The 17,162-nt window shown below is 46.0% G+C and overlaps 1 long non-coding RNA gene across 1 annotated transcript in view; it reads right to left on the bottom strand.

Annotated features, from left to right (window-relative positions):
• LOC142465393 (uncharacterized) overlaps positions 1–16,503 on the bottom strand; it is a 196,493-nt gene extending 179,990 nt beyond the window's left edge. The window contains exon 1 of the long non-coding RNA XR_012787865.1: positions 16,421–16,503. This is a non-coding gene — a long non-coding RNA (uncharacterized LOC142465393). The remainder of the gene's footprint in view (positions 1–16,420) is intronic.
• Between the last annotated feature and the right edge of the window lie 659 nt (positions 16,504–17,162).

Raw genomic sequence — 17,162 nt, 5'->3', positions numbered from 1 at the left:
GCATAGTCAACTATTACAAGAATAAACCTGTGTCCTTTCGCAGAAGGTTCTAGAGGTCCTACCAAGTCTACCCCAATCCTTTCAAAGGGAACTGGCACCAAGGGTAGAGGAACCAAAGGGGCTGCTTTTTGTCCCTTCGGACTAGCTGGCACTCCGGACATGCCGCACATAACTTAGCAATATCACTATGCATCCCTGGCCAATAGAATCGGGACGAAATACGGTCCAATGTTTTATCCCTGCCCAGGTGACCACCCCAAGGGCCAGTATGGGCTAGAGTGAACACAGATTTAACAAACGCTTTGGCAACCAATATCTGTCTGGTGACCTCCCCTGTTTGTGTCTGCCTATTCACCCTATACAGGATATCATTTGATAATTCAAAATGGGGGAATACTATCACCCCCTGTGCATCTAAAATCTGCCCATCAATTTTTACCACCTTGTCATACTGTCTAGCAAGGAATGGATCTTCCCTTTGCATCTGGCGAAAGTCAGGAAGGTATAGGTCTGGTAAATCTCCAGGGCCCATATCTCCCTCCCTCTGGCCATCCCCAGCCATCACTTGTGACCTCTGGCTACTAGAATGGTCACCTTGAGACCCAGATTTCTGCAACCAGTCCTGTTTGTCGGAGCGTCTTTACTTTCGAGTCTTTGGAACCCGGTGTCGGCTGGGGAAAAGGTCTGCCGAGAAGGGGAACAGTTTGCCAGGGTTCTCCTGAGCCACAGAATAAGCCTCCTCGTGAGAGACTGGGGCCATTAGGTCCGAAAAGAAAGGCCAGTCCCGGCCGAGCACAACGGGGCAGGGAGCCAAGGAGCGACTCCTACTTCGAGGTAGGCCTCCTAACCCTTTACATGTAACCGGATTTTGGCCATCGGATACCGTCTTACATCGCCATGTATACATTCTATGCTCCATGGAGAGTCAAAAGAACACACGTTAGGCGGTAACAGTCCCTGGAAGACCAGAGTTTTCCCAGAGCCCGAATCTACAAGGGCCTGGATGTTTGTTTCCCCCAACCTGGGCTGGAAGTAGCCAGGGCTTGTAGTTTTCTCCAGTGGAGGCCGAGGCGACGGTCCTGCCGAATGAACAATCCATTCGTGAACAGTCCACATGCCGGTGGACTTGTTCTCCGCAAGCGGAACATGGAGAGTGTTCCCTCGTAGGAGCGGGCCGTGGATAGCGCTCTGCTGGACCGGACACTGGAGAGCAGGCATCTGGTGGATCCTGTGGGCGACGTCCTCGGAAGCTCCTCTCATCGAGCCGACATCAGGAAGTAGATGAGGGTCTCGGTGGGGACCAGCATTTGGACTCCGCCCTTGCTGGAACGACTGCTCCTTCCCTTGGACTTGGCGGTTGCGCGTGGACGGGCCTCAGGTTCCCCGTTGATCCGACCTCCCTCTTTGGGCGTCCACAGGTGCCGGTGGCGTCGGATCCGTTGGGTCCAGGACACTCGCCTGCTCCTCAGCCCCAAGGAAGTTCTCAACGAGTCGGACCGCCAAAGCTAGGGTTTCAGCAGCGTGGTGTTTTACCCACGAGGGTGCGGAAGGGAGTATTATCTGTAGGAATTGTTCCAAAACCACCTGCTCACGAATTGCCTCAGTGCACTCCTCGGGTTGTATCCAGTGCGTACACAAGTCCAATAACCGCTGAGCGAGTCTCATCTTAGCGGTGTACTTCATGTTCCGGAACTGCTGCCGGTAGGTCTCTGGGGTCAGACCTAAGCGATCTAGTATGGCGGCTTTCACTTGTCGGTAGTCCATTGCCTGATCTGCAGGGAGGTCCTGATATGAGGCCTGGGCTTCTCCTATGAGGAGCGGGGCCAAAGCAGTTGCCCAGCGATCTGCAGCCCAGCCCTGAGCTTCGACAACCCTTTCAAATGTCAGTAATAAAGCCTCTGGATCCTCGTTTGGAGCTATTTTCCTCAGGAGTACCGGGGGTTTGTTTGCAAGTTCAGGACTGGCAGACCCCTGGAATTGGGTCGGCAGCTTGGCCATCCGCTCCTCCTGTGCTGCCTGCAGCTGGGTTAGGAGCTGGGTTTGCTGCTGCAATAGTCTTTCATCTCTCTCTGCTTGTAGCCGGGCCTGCTCCTGCATTAACTGTCCCTGCTGTCTGGTCTGCTCGCACAGAAACTCTTAAAAAAGTTCTTCCATTTTTTTCATTCGTGTGTGTGGCCCTTTAACTGCAGGGGCCTTTCAAAATCCCGGCACTTCTTGACACCATATGTTGCAGGGTACATGCAACCACACACGCGGGTCCTTTGGATAAGGCTTATTTGAGCCTTAAAACATACAGCACACCAAAAACAAATAGCTTCTCATCAGCAAACAAAAGAAAATAGCTTCTTCTTCAGCAGACAAAACAAAATAGCTTCTTTTTAGCAGACAGAACAAAATAGCTTCTCTTTAGTATGCAGAACAAAATAGCTTCTCTTTAGTATGCAGGAGACAGACAGTTCATCACACATGTACTTTGCAACACAGACCTTAGAGCAGTAATCTCTTCAGCATTTTCAGTCCTGTCTCCTCACCAGCTCTCCTGCATGTGTGTACAGCCTGGGGTTTTAACACCTTGATTATGCAGCTGGGGTCAGACTAATTAAGCAGCCCTTCTCAACTTAACCTCGTCACTGCTGCACTGCAAGCCTAAACATAGGTTTTCCAGGCATATGGCTGGTGAAGTTCATTCACCCTGTCACAACGATATTAAAAGTTTATATGAAATAATATAAAAAACGCACTTACAAAGAAGCAATATTAAAAAGGCACGTCACACTCGCAAGTGTTAAGAGAAGACTGCGCATCACACTGCTCACCACCCTGCCTTCTCTGGACGTTCATCCGGTCTCGGATAGAAATCCTGGGTCAGTTCTCAGCAAGCCGATGGTGACCGCTTGCTGCCTCGCGCTCTGTCCCCCGAAAATGACGTCACTCACTCGGCTTCTGTGAATGAGCTGGTGATCTGTAGCCTACTTCCTCAACTCGCTTCCGTTCTCAAAGATAGGACCACCCACTCTACGCGTTTCGCTCAATCATGGCTTCATCAGGAGTGACAGTAGAAGCGAGGAAGCAGCAGTTACCTTGCATCCGGGCCTGTCGAATACTCCTTGGTGAGTCATACTATTTCGCTAGCGAGGTCCGGTCTTTGTTCCCAAATGGGTGAAGCCCATGCCAAAGCGTCATCAATTAACAAAGATACAATATATGCCACCTTAGATCGCTGTGATACAAAACAGGACGGAGTCATTTCAAATTGTATAAAGCATTGGTTAAGGAACCCGCGATAGCCAAGAGGATCACCGCTGTAGCGATTGGGTGCAGGAAGTTGCGGTTCTGACGCTGTGGTTATAGGAATAGGTTCTGGGGTCGCTGCTGCTGAGGGAACATATTTAAGGTATGCTGTGCCTGATCTGTGATGGATTTAACTTCAATTGGAGTAGCTCCATACGTTTGCTATTTTGGTCAATATATTTTTCTAATTTCTCGAACATGCTAGTGTGCATGTTCAAAACTCGACCCACCTCAGTGGGGTCCATGTTTGTGCGGCTGAGCATACTGTATGTAATGCCTGCGTTCACCACAAACAAGGACGGACCCCGGTACTGAGGTGGGAAGGTATGGCACCACGCACCCACGGCAACAGGGCCAGGCCCGGGAGGTGGATAATCTGTAGTGCCAGGTCTGGGTTGGAGAAAGTGGGTTAGAAGAATACTTGCCGGGTCGTAGGGTGGAGCCAGAAGAGAGGTATGAGTCCGAATGCCGAGGCCCGGGGTTGGAACCAGGAGAGAAGTATGAGTCCGAGTGCCGAGGTTGGAGCCAGGAGAATGGTCAGTGTCCGAAAGCCAAGGATTGGAGGGCAGCGGATGGTCAAGAGGTAGCCGGGGTCGAATTCCAGAGAAGGGTCATAAGACCAAACCGGGTCGGTACACAGGAGAGAAGGCCACAAGAGGTTAAGGCACAAGGCAAGGAAGAGTAGTGGGAATGCAAGGGAACCATAGAACTCAGCAAAGTGTGGAGGAGAGAGCAGGAACTAAATAGCAGGGCTGGACGAATAGGGCTGCGGGGCGGAATGGAGGCGCAACCTCTACGGAGGCAGAGATTGGGCGTTAGATGCAGGGGGCAGAGAGACCAGCTGATCATCTTGCCGCACGGCATGTGAGCGGTGCACACGCGGGGAGGGGACGGGCAGAACGAGCGGGAGGCGGAGCCTCACCCTGTGCGAATTCAGGAGACCCCCAGCATGTGCTCGCGCACGTTAGTATGACGGACGGGAAGCGGAGGCAAAAGGGGCAGGCAGGGCTTCGGCGGCGTGCTACCGGGACAGCGGGAGGTAAGGGGGGGAACCTTCTGTGTGAGAGGAGTTCCCCGATTCCTTACACTGTAACGGGTGCTCTCCACAAACAGGACAGAACCGCGAAGTGGGGATTCAGAATACACCAACCTGCAGCCCCGAGACTGTTTCCGGTGTGCAGATCTGTAGTCGTGTGGCCGGTTCAGAGTAGAAGTAGGATAGTGCCAATACTCGCCATGGTCTAGGATTGGAGATGTAGAATAGCTGATGTGCATAGCCGAGGTCGAGTTGTAGAGAAGGTGGGAGTCCAGGTACAAGCCGTGGTCATGGATAAGAAAAGGCAGGGGTCCAGGAACAAGCCGTGGTCGAGGATACTAGGAGTCAAGACAAGGTTAGCAGAATTGGGAAGCATTTCGTCGCAGGTTAGGACTACTGTGCACAGCCGATTTGGAGCAGGGATCGGTGAGCATATAAAGGACTGTAAGCCAATCAGGGGAAAGGCACAAGGCCGACTGTGATGATTGTCTTTTGACAGCAGAACCAATCCACGCTTAGTTGTATGGCTGTGAGTGCTGCCATCCACCCACTCAATTGTCAGGAGGCGGAGTAAGCACCGCAGGTGAAGTAGATGAGATGGTTATCCTGCTGTCAGTGTTAACTCCTGGTTGGGTCCTTGTGCCTGACAACAGGAGAACAGCGCCTACGCAAAATCGTGTCCGCGTGAGGCGCATCACCAGTGGCTTCACGGGGCACATCACGGGGTGGGGCCTAAGACCGATCCTCACAGGTAGTCCCATTGCATTATGGAAAATAGCTGAAGCGCTCAAATGCAGGTATATCTCAAAATGATAATAAGCCAGACCACTGTACCAGGGTACTAACAATTGATATAGTACCTATTGTGTCATATAATGGGTACTATCCTCCTGAAGACAGGTGGTGTGTGGTGCAACCCACTCACCATCAGTCTCATTGGCAGGTTCCCCTGAAAAATATACAAGTACTCACATCCTGGTAGGGCAGGCAGGCAGGCTGTGCAGCTACTCAATGCAATACAGGGAAAAGGGAGACCAAAAAGCGCACCAGCACAAACGGAGCAAGAAGAACCCAGGACAAAAAAATGATTAAAAGGGCACTTTAATGTGACAAAAGACCCATCTAATGCATTTCGAACGTCGCAGCATTCTTTTCCCTGAGTCCCATTGCATTGCAAGGTGGAAGTGGGGTGGGAGGGGAGTGATTTGGGGACAGTGATCCGCAGTGGGAGAAAGGATCTGAGGGCCCTACAGTCAGTGGACCTGCTCAGAGACAGCTTTTTGGACTTATCAGTCTGGGTTTGGTCCTTAGTTCTGCATTGCAAATCTGGAAGTGGTTCTGCCAGATTGGAGGAAGCGTAAAACTCCCAAACAAAAGATTTAATTAAATTTAAGAGAAGAAAAGGATTACCAAGTTTCTTATCATTTGCCACAACTGGGAGCAAAACATGTCCCAAAATGTGCTGCCTTTCAGTAGTGCTGGTCTTCCGGCAAAGAGCCCCAATTAATTTTGAATGGTTAGTCACCACACCTTCTAGTAAAATCCCAAGATGCTCCTCATTGAACTTGTGTTTTCTTAGTCTGCCTGTCCTAGCGGCAGGAGAAGCCCCAGCAGTGGTGGTAGAAGGATGGTGACTTTGTAGAAGTAAAATTTTTACTCTACTTTGTAGAAGTAAAAAAATTACTGAAGGTTTGCACTTGGTCAAGCGTATTTATTTGAAATTGTTACATGCTCTAGGGCTCGCTTATACAAAATGCATCCCACAGTGACATTCGCTAATAACACTCTTTCCCAATGCGCACGTGCAGTGCATTTTTTTTACGCGTCTAAACGCTACGATAATCCACGCTTATCCAGGTAACGATACGATGCTCATTTTGCCAACACACATTTTTGCATCTCGTTAGCATTGAGGATCCCCGTTAAGAAGAAAAATAATGTGTGTTCCCTATTTACCCAATGTCATGTTATAAGGTACAAATTAGCGACCTTCTGAGTATCTACCAAAATGAAATTGTTCTCCTTAAATGTTTTAAGCAGAAATCATCTTTCCTTTTATGTTTTCTCAGTATTGTCCCTGTTTTAAATCATTTCGATTTTCCTTTTGAGAGATACAACACCCCCCCTTTTTTTTTTCCAACTGGATCAAGAAGCAAACTTCAAATGCTTTTCGTCTCCCCTTTCGACTTTCTAAATATGTTGATCTGTCTCTCTCGTCTCCCCTCTTTTTTGCATCCCAAAATCTTTGTGAATGGTTTCACCTTTCAGCGACCTGAACATCATACACGCGTAGAATAAGAAAAATAAAACAGCAGGAAAATGTGTTAAAAACTTCATTTTGAAGATTTCTGGATGTAATTGCTGTTTGATGAAGCAGTGTCATTGAAGTGTCAAAGAAACCGATATGACACTTTTAAAATAGTTTGTATAAATAGATTTGCAAGAAGCCTTTTGGGGTTTAAAGTAGTCCTTTTTAATGCATAAAAAGGCACTTTTAACTATTTTAATAATTAGTTTTATGTGCTATTGCTAATCCCTTCAACAGCCAGTAAGAAGTGAAAACAGAAAGATAAATGAGTTTATTTATCAAAGTCTCCCAGCTGTAAAATTGGGGCAAAAACCAGCACAGACCCCCCCCCCTAAAAACCAAATAGATTAATTTAAAAAAAAGAATATGAAACTTGCTTGATAATCCTGGTGCTGTTTTCTTCAGATGCACGGATCGACCACTAAGTATTTAGTGTTTAATAATTATATAGCAGTTTAATTGAGAAAATAAACATTTAAACTCGATTACACCCAGACTAAAGTCCCTGCGAGGACCAAAACGTATGGACACATAACATACACGTTTTTTGATACTTACCTCCGTCGTGCTGCATTTTTTCTTACAGTCTGACTCCTAGATTTCCTGGTCATGGTAGCTGCTCTGGGTCGTGTGTGTGTGTGTGTGTGTGTGTGTGTGTGTGTAATATACAGTATATATATATATTTCCCACTCCCCCCTCTATTCAGGTCGTGTGAAGGGAGGTTGTTGTACCCGTGAAGAAGGCTACCAGCATCCTGGGGATACCGGATTTTTTATGTTTTTTTGTATATATTTTCTTGGACATTTCATTTATATATTTTTTATTATTGACACACTTACTAGCCTCAAAAGCATTATTGTTTTGGTACTAGTTATATCCCAGTTATTCATCTATAGTTACTGAGTTATTGGTTCATTCTAATTATCAATGTGCATTGTTGATTGGTAATCATGTGTATTCTTTTCCACATTGAGTTGTTTAATATATTAACACCATTTAAGTTTATTATAAATCACAGATTAGGGTGTTAGATGTGCACATACTGCTAAGCATCTGGAGGCACAGTCTAATTTAAATAAATTTTTTATATATATATATATATATATATATATATATATATATATATATATATATATATATATATATATATATATATATATATATATATATATATATATATATATATACACACACAGTGGTTGACAAATCACCAAAAAATCTACTCGCCGAACAAAATGCTTGGGCCAATAGGAGCTCGCCACAATGTTAAATCCACTCGCCCGGGGCGAGCAAATGTATAGGTTTGTCGAACAATGTATATATATATATATATATATATATATATACACATATATATATATATACACATGTAGAGGTATCAGTACCGTGTTAGCCGAGCTTCAATAATCAAAAAATAAATAGATGATACCGTTCTGTGGCTAACGAAATGCTTTTATTTGTGCGAGCTTTCGAGATACACTGATCTCTTCTTCCGGCGATGTTACAATGAATGAAGCAAGGATAACTTAAAAACAGTGTCTCTTGGAATGTTATCTGTGCTTGTCCTTCCCCTGGTGTGGATGTGTTTTATGGCTAGAGGTGTCAAAGGGTAACTGAAAGCAAGTGAAGAAAGAGTGTGTATGTGTATCAGTGTGAATAAAAATGAATGGAGAGCCCACAGTATAAACAATGCTTTACACAAGGTGTGTGTGGAGTGAGAGGGATATAAATGGTGTCTCTCACACATACTAATACTCCTTATTTTTCCATCCATATACACCAATAGGGACCACATAGTATCCACACACACTTTTAGTTGTGCTACAAACTCTCACATTTCCACACCCACCCACACCATTTATATCCCTCTCACTCCACACACACCTTGTGTAAAGCACTGTTTATACTGTGGGCTCTCCATTCATTTTTATTCACACTGATACACATACACACTCTTTCTTCACTTGCTTTCAGTTACCCTTTGACACCTCTAGCCATAAAACACATCCACACCAGGGGAAGGACAAGCACAGATAACATTCCAAGAGACACTGTTTTTAAGTTATCCTTGCTTCATTCATTGTAACATCGCCGGAAGAAGAGATCAGTGTATCTCGAAAGCTCGCACAAATAAAAGCATTTCGTTAGCCACAGAACGGTATCATCTATTTATTTTTTGATTATATATATATATATATATATATATATATATATATACTATATATTTGTGAAAGCACTGTATGTTTGTCTGCATGGCTTGTGTCCCTAGGGGAAATCTCATTGGTCCCTTGGGCCGCCCGCCCCCGCACACCTCTCATTGGCCTGAGGCGGAGTGACGGCCCAAAACACACACACACACCACCCCCCCTCGCTCTCTGCGGCTCTCCCCTCACATAGACCGCTCCCCCAACTGACCATCCCCGAGAGCGCTCCCCGCGGCTCTCACCACCCATAGGCCACTTCCTCACCCGGCGCTCTCCCTCACCCGCTCACCCCCCGCTCAACCACCCCCCCCCCGCTGACTCCCCCCCCACACACACACACTCAGCACGCTCTCTGCGGCTCTCCCCTCACACAGGCCGCTCCCCGTCCCCGAGGGCGCTCCTCCGGCTGTCTCAGCCTCTCCCTGCGAGAGGCACAGCACCTCCTCACCGGAGCATGTCAGCCTCGCCGCGGAGGAGCCCGAGGTGGAGGAGGAGGGCGGCCGGGACCTGGAGGAAGAGGAGCGCGGCCACCCATAGGCCACTCCCTCACCCGGCGCTCTCCCTCACCCACTCATCCCCCGCTCAACCCACCCCCCCTCGCTCACCCCCCCACTCACCCCCCCCCCCCCCCCACACACACACTCAGCACGCTCTCTGCGGCTCTCCCCTCACACAGGCCGCTCCCCGTCCCCGAGGGCACTCCTCCGGCTGTCTCCACCTCTCCCTGCGAGAGGCACAGCACGTCCTCACCGGAGCGTGTCAGCCTCGCCGCGGAGGAGCCCGAGGTGGAGGAGGGCGGCCGTGACCCGGAGGAAGAGGAGCGCAGCCGTGTACAAGGTGAGTACACGCAGGGGAATGGGTTATTTACCGCGTCCCTGACTCCCCCTGCCCTTTGCCCCCCCCACCCTCCCTACCCCCCCTACCCTCCCTACCCTCCCTACCCCCCCTACCCTCCCTACCCCTCTGCCCCTTGCCCCCTGCCCTCCCTTCCCCTTCCCATTGCCCACTGCCCTCCCTCCCCCTGCCCTTTGCCCCCTGCCCTCCCTCCCCCTGCCCTTTGCCCCCTGGCCTTTGCCCCCTGCCCTCCCTCCCCCAGCCCTTTGCCCCCTGCCCCCCCAGCCCTTTGCCCCCTGCCCCCCCTGCCCTTTGCACCCTGCCCCCCCTACCCACATGCCCTTTGCCCCCTGCCCTTTGCCCTCCCTCCCCCTGCCCTCCCCTCCCCCCTTTGCCCCCTGCCCTCCCCTGCCTTTTGCCCCCCACCCCTCCCTGCCCGAACAGCCTTAATACATTTTGCACCTCCCTTTCTTTTTTTATTTATTTAGGAATTTGTTTTTTTGAGAATATGAGTGCTTTTATTTGGAATTTCTGCCAGAAATGTTCCGAAATCCCTCAGCTAAATTAACAAAAGAATTACCAAGAATAAGATAGTAATTCCATTTTCCTTACATAGAATTATGCAGTCACAGTGACTCTGTTCTGAAGCGCTTACATTCTAACTTTGGCACATGGAGGAGAGGTGACTTTCTCAAGGTCAGAACTATTACTGGGGTTCAAACTGGGTTCATCCAAGGCACTGTTCTTACTACTGAGCAACTTCTGCTGGAAAGGGTTTTTTTTAATCGAGGGATATTCATTCGGGCCAGACAAAAAGCATAAGAGAAAGTTTGTTGCCCACTGACTAGCACACAACAAGGGATCTTTTCAGAAAAAGTATTATCTTCATTGTCTCAGAGAAGGTTCTCTGATATCTACAAAAGCCATTTAGAGGGTCTTAGAAGCCATATTAATTTAGGATAGGGCAATTTTTTTAGGAATATAACAGACCGGTAAAAAGATTAGCGGCCATGTAAAAAACACTACAGGTGAAAACAGGCACCCCACTACTATACAGTATGGGAGAAGAAATATATATTGTAATATTGAATACATGTCCCCTCCCCCCCGCCCCGCTGGTACATCTCCCCCCGCTGGAACATGTCCCCCCTCCCCCCGCTGGCACATCTCCCCCTCACATCACACACACACACAGTGACACAGAGACACACACACACAGCTCCGACCCAGGCAAGGACATGCCCCCCCTGTACCTGCACCACACTGTGATGTGTCCCCCACTGTACCTGCACCACACTGTGATGTGTCCCCCCTGTACCTGCACAACACTGTGATGTACCCCCCTGTACCGGCACCACACTGTACCTGCACCACACTGTGATGTGTCCCCCCATGTACCTGCACTACACTGTGATGTCCCCCCTATACCTGCACCACACTGTGATGTTCCTCCCTGTACCTGCACCACACTGTGATGTGTCCCCCCATGTACCTGCACTACACTGTGATGTCCCCCCTATACCCGCACCACACTGTGATGTTCCTCCCTGTACCTGCAGCACACTGGTGTCCCGCCCCCTGTGCCTGCACCACACTTTGATTCCCTCCCCCTCCTCACTCTGCTGCGCGCCGGTCACAGGTCTCCCGCCTGCCTCCTGCCCATCACACCCAGGCCGGCGCAGCTGACGTCAAGCGATGTAAATACCCCTGTCTTGAATCCCCGTCATACCGGCCCTGGCTCCTCACCACTGAGCTGCTGCAGCAGCGCTCCTCCTTTTCCCGCACCAACAGCATGTCACAGGAGCGCCAACACCGTCATCCCCATTGGTACCTCTCCCCCCGCTGCCAGCACATGTCCCCCCCCCTGCCGGCACATGTCCCCCCCTTCTGCCGACACATGTTCCACCTCTCCCCCCCTGCTGGCACATCTCTCCCCCCTGCTGACACATCTCCCCCATCCTCCCCTCCGCTGGCACATCTCCCCCCCTCCCCCCGCTGGCACATCTCCCCCCTCCCCCCCACTGGCACATTTCCCCCCCCCCCGCCCCCTATCCCTGCTCTAACAGATTTGCTGTACAGCCGAGTGAAACATAGAAAGTCCATAATTTGGGAGGTGAATGACATTGGAAGCTCAAAATAGTTGCGTTTACCTACAAATTTGCAGCAGAATGTCCAGTGAAAGTTTCGTGGTGCTACGTGGTGCCGTTTCTGAGATTTCTATGCTTCTGACATACAAAGAAACAGACGGAATCCAACTTACAATTATAGTATAGATATCTATCTATATATATATATATATCTATATATAGCAAATATAAAGATCACTTGTGAGCAAATTCACATGTCTTGGGCAGGTCTGCAACCCTGCCTTTCACCATTATCCCCAGCATACAGTGCTTCCACTGCAGCAAGGGATGAAAGGCAGGGTTGCAGACCTGCCTAAGACATGTGAATGTGCTCACAAGTGATCTTTTTATTTGCTATATGCAATACGGTGGAGGGTTCTTGTTGCCTTTTTCACCCACCATAACTTAAAACGCAATGGTTAACCCTCATTATGTATAGAGCCCACATGCTCCAAGACCCGCTGGCGAAATTGTCTATGGGTCTCACTCCTTCGGTTTTACAATTTATGAAATGCTTGAGTTGGTAAAACTCTTACTAGAATGATGAAGTCACAGGCTTACATGTATGGCACTTATAACAGCCCTTATATTCTTTGTCTAGCCAGTTGTCTGATGCCTTTTGAAAAGTGGCTGTGGACCAGGAGGTCCTTGAGATTCTAAAATCACCGCCACACAATACTGGGGCAAGTGTTGAGTACTGTACATCCTTTAGATCCACATCATCGAGTAAAACATTCCAATGCGTTTGTAATATTTTCTCAATGTCTTCTGCCTGCCTGTTGAATGTTGCAAAGCATCTTATTTGTTTTGTTGAATTCGTATGTACTTTATTATGGAGCAATAGTTGCCTAGGGGTATTAATTGCTCTGTTACATGCTTTCTTAATTTGTGTTGATGAGTAACCTCTTACCTGAAAGTTTTTCTTTAATATTTCTGCCTGTATTTTAAAACCACAGGGGTCAGTAGAGTTTCTCAATATGTGTAGGAACTGGCCAGTTTGTATACAACTAATTAATGGTTATGGGTGATGACTGTCAGCACTCAGATAACTATTTGCAGCCATTCTTTTTCTGTACATGTTGTTTTGTAGTGCCCCTCCAAGGATTTGGTAAAGTCCAAAAAATTGATGGATGTATCACTGACGTCTGTATTCAATTTTAGGTTGGGATTGTTTGAGTTTAAGAGTTGAGTAAAGGTTTGGAGTTCTTGTTTGTTTCCCTTCCAGAAGAACAGAATGACATCGATATAGCAGATCCACATATCAATGTGTTGCGTGTACTGATGCATGGCCTCCGAGAACACACGTAGCTCCTCCCACCAGCCCAGATAGAGATTGGCATAGGTGGGAGCACAAGGGATGTCCATGGCTGTGCTTTGGATTTGGTGATAATTTTTTTTATTGAAAATAAAGTAATCATGTGTGAGGATAAACATAATTCAATAATGAATTCATTATGTCTATTGTACTGAGCACTTCTGGATGACAGAATGTGTTTAACTGCTATAATCCCAACATTTTACTGAATGCTAGTATATAGTGATTCAACGTCAAAGCTGACCAACAGTGTAGTTGTGTCAATGGTGACCCCATCTGGTTGTTTCAAGACATCTTTGGTGTCTCTAACATATGATGGTATTGATGTGACAAAGTCTCAAAGGACCTTTTCCACATACATGTTGTTCTTTTCCGTAAGGCTGCCGTTTCCAAACACTATTGGTCTACCTCGCGGTTTGGTGGGGTTCTTATGTTTTTTTGGGGTACTATAAAAAGTGGCCAGTGTGGAATCCTTGACAAGCATAAAGTCATGTTCTTGTTTAAAAATGACTTAGCTTTCTAGGCCTTTTGCAGAATGGTGTTTAGTTGTGCAGAAAACATCTTAGTGGGTGGGGTCTCTTGAGAGAACTGTAACATTTTTTGTCATGAAGCACTTAGATTTTCAGCGATATAGTTATCTGTTTTAAAAGAACAATATTGCCCCCTTTATCAGATGGCTTAATGGTGACATTTTGCATGTCTATTAATTCATTTAGTGCTCTCTGTTCTTCTTTTGAGATGTTGTTATGTTTTTTCTTAAGGGTTAGATCTTGTAAATCATTAGTAACCAAGTTGACAAAAGTGGTGACATTTGCACAAGCCTCCATGTTTGGTGTGTATAGGCTTTGGGACCTAAAGTCATGTTTGGGACCGTTACCTGGGGTTCTCTCACTGATTTTTGATAGGGCCTATAGTATTTCCAAGTTTGCAAGATCTTGGGCATCCGAGTCATTCTTACCCCTGTTCATTAGCATATATTTGCTCCTTTTAGAGAAATGTTTGTGCAGGGGCATTTTGCATGAAAACAGATTGACATCCGTGACTATGTCAAAGAGGTTAAAGTTTGCGGTGGGTATAAAGGATAGGCCCTTCGAGAGAATCTGTGTGTGCATATTGGTCAGTGGAGTGTTACTAAAACTAAGGATACAGTTTTTCGTTATTCCGGTTGCAGTTTAATGGAACCTCCTCTCTCTCACGGTGGGCAGAAGCTTTGTGACTTCCGTTCTCTTAATACCCTTCCTATTCCCTCTTCTGGTCTTGTGTCTTCTTTGTAAGTAACCTGTGACTGGTGCCTTTGACCTAAAAAAGGAACTGTCTGGGTTATAGGAGGTACTGGGGGCAGATGTGTTTTTCCTATACTGTTGCTTATAATTGTATTGCCCTGTTCGGAGTTGATGTTTCCCACTCACTTTGATTAAATGTCCGATTTGAGTGGTGACTAAAGTAGTATTTATATATTCGACCCTCTTTATAGTCCTTACAGTTCTTTTTGAAAAAAAAATATTTCCCTTCTTTGAGGTCTTTGACAAATCTGTCTATATTTTTTTTGGACTAGAGTCTCGTGACCAATAAAATGTGGAGATGTATCCCATTTGTTGATGTCTAACTTCAGTGTCTCCAAATTGGTATTGACTTGTTTGAGCTCCATAAGGTTTGTTGAGAATTGTGAGAGAATTGTGTCCCAGGATTTTAGGAAAACCTCTTCCAGTATGTGATGTTATGGAACCAGGTTAATTCTTAAGTCCCTTGGGATAAGGTTGGATTTAACATATTTTTGCAAACTGATAACAATCCTGACTATGGTGGGAGGTTGTCTGTTCGTTTTATCCAGGCTTTGAAAAAAAAATTATTATATTATTGGACACCACTTTTTCTTTGATATTGGTTTCTAGAGCAAACACCTTTTTCGATTCATTCTCCCAGTCATTGAAATCAATAGCTTTTGATAGAAACGTTGCCATTGAAGTGGTGTATATATCTTAAATAGTGGGGCGGGGGCTGGAATTTTGATATGACAAGAATCGGTCCGGTGAGCTGAAGTGGCGATCAGGCGAGAAAAAAAAACCTGAGACTTAATATTTTAAATGGATGGACTGTTCTCGCTCAACCCAAGGTAGATAGTGTTGTGGGTGCAACATAGGAGTTGTTTTCCAAACATGTGTGGTGTGCATAGTGCCGCACGTAGAAAGAGATCCTATATATGATGCACACTTACTGGTAATAAGTATGTTGATTACATGGTTATTTAGGATAAAATGTAACTTTTAATATACCTTTGTACAACAAATACTGTAAAATAAGTTAACACACACAATTGTAATATTGTATTAATCTATACTTTGAGTGCGTGTGAGTGTTTAATGATAGACGTTAATTTATTTATTTTTTTAAAGATTTGGGAGATCCAGGATGTAAAAAAATAGAAGAGAAAGAGAAGGTATAAATCAAATCATCCATAGTATATGTTAATGATGTCCCACTGAGAGGTGTAAGACTAGAAAGAGAAGGAAGAAAAGACAGAGAGAAAGGAAAGAGGGATAGAGGGGAGAAAGAGAAGGACAGAGAGTAAACAGTGAAAGAGGGTTGTGGAGGTGAGAGATAAAGAAAGAGAGATAGAGAAACAGAGAAAAAAGGAACCACGGTGTGTGAGAGAAAGAAGGAACCACGGTGTGAGAGAGAAAGAAGGAACCACGGTGTGAGAGAGAAACTATCTTTATGTATAGAAAGACTTTAGCAGAAATCAAGGAAAGAGAATATATACAGTGTATATATATATATTTTTTTTTTAAGGCTATAGGTTCTCCCCTTATTATTCCCAAAACGTGTCTATAGTATGTATGCAGAAGTGAAACACAAGGTATTTCAAAATAAAATCATTGAAGGTATATCATACTGCAGTTGCACTGAATGAAGACATACACCGTTGCACTTTTCTAGATATAACAGTGTGCTGCTATAAGTCTGTTTTGGGAAGAGATACAGATACTTGATTCTGTTTAATATTACAAGTGTCATATACAAGGCCGTCAACAACATTCCCTGGATCCAGGACTACAGTTTATGCACTCTTTCCCCCCCCATCATCTTACAAAACACACACACACCCCTGCACTATAACTCAATGCCCCACATTCTCTCACTTAACCCCCTACTCAATCCCCCCCCCCCCCCCACTGGCCACACCCAATGCTCCCCCCATCACACCCAATACCCCCACAAACCACCCTACACACATAATACCCCCACAAGCTCACACACAATATCTCCACAATGTACACACACTATACTATATAGTGGACACTTACCTTGGGAGTGGGACTCGGACCTCAGGACCCGCACACAGATGCAGGCCCGACTTTCTGCCAGGCCGACTTTCTGCCAGGCCGAATTTCCGGTGCCAGGCCGAACTTCCGGCGAAGACGCAGAGCAGCAGAGAAGCTGGGCCTGCAGCAGCTGGGTTACTCCAGCAGTCCAGCCTCTGCTGCTGAGCTCGAGAACGGTGTCTCGGCTCTCTCCCCCGTCACATATTATAATAACAGTGTGTTTGATGTGCTGAGCACAATACAGCGACTGACAGCATGGGCAAACTAGAAGAGGTAAATAGAGAGAATAGTAAGGGAAGCAGGGAGATAGAGAGAGTGGGAAGAGAAGAGAGGGGGAGAGGAAGAGAAAGACAGAGATGGAGGCTATGGATATATATATATATATATATATATATATATATATTTATATATATATATATATATATATACACACACACACACATACACACACACACACAAATGAGCATACAGTATATTTACATTTGCTATATGCTTTGCTGTGGAGGGTTTTTGTCACTTTTTTTACACACCATAACTTAACTCAGTGTGTGTGTGTGTGTGTGTGTGTGTGTGTGTGTGTATATATATATATATATATATATATTAGAGAGATAAATATAATATATATATATATATATATATATATATATATATATAATAGAGAGATAAATATAATATATATATATATATATATATATAATAGAGAGATAAATATATAATATTT

Source organism: Ascaphus truei, chromosome 14, assembly GCF_040206685.1.
Source record: "Ascaphus truei isolate aAscTru1 chromosome 14, aAscTru1.hap1, whole genome shotgun sequence".
NCBI classification, from domain to species: domain Eukaryota; kingdom Metazoa; phylum Chordata; class Amphibia; order Anura; family Ascaphidae; genus Ascaphus; species Ascaphus truei.
The sequence above is the reverse complement of the archived record's forward strand: the minus strand, read 5'-3'. Positions and strand labels throughout refer to the sequence as shown.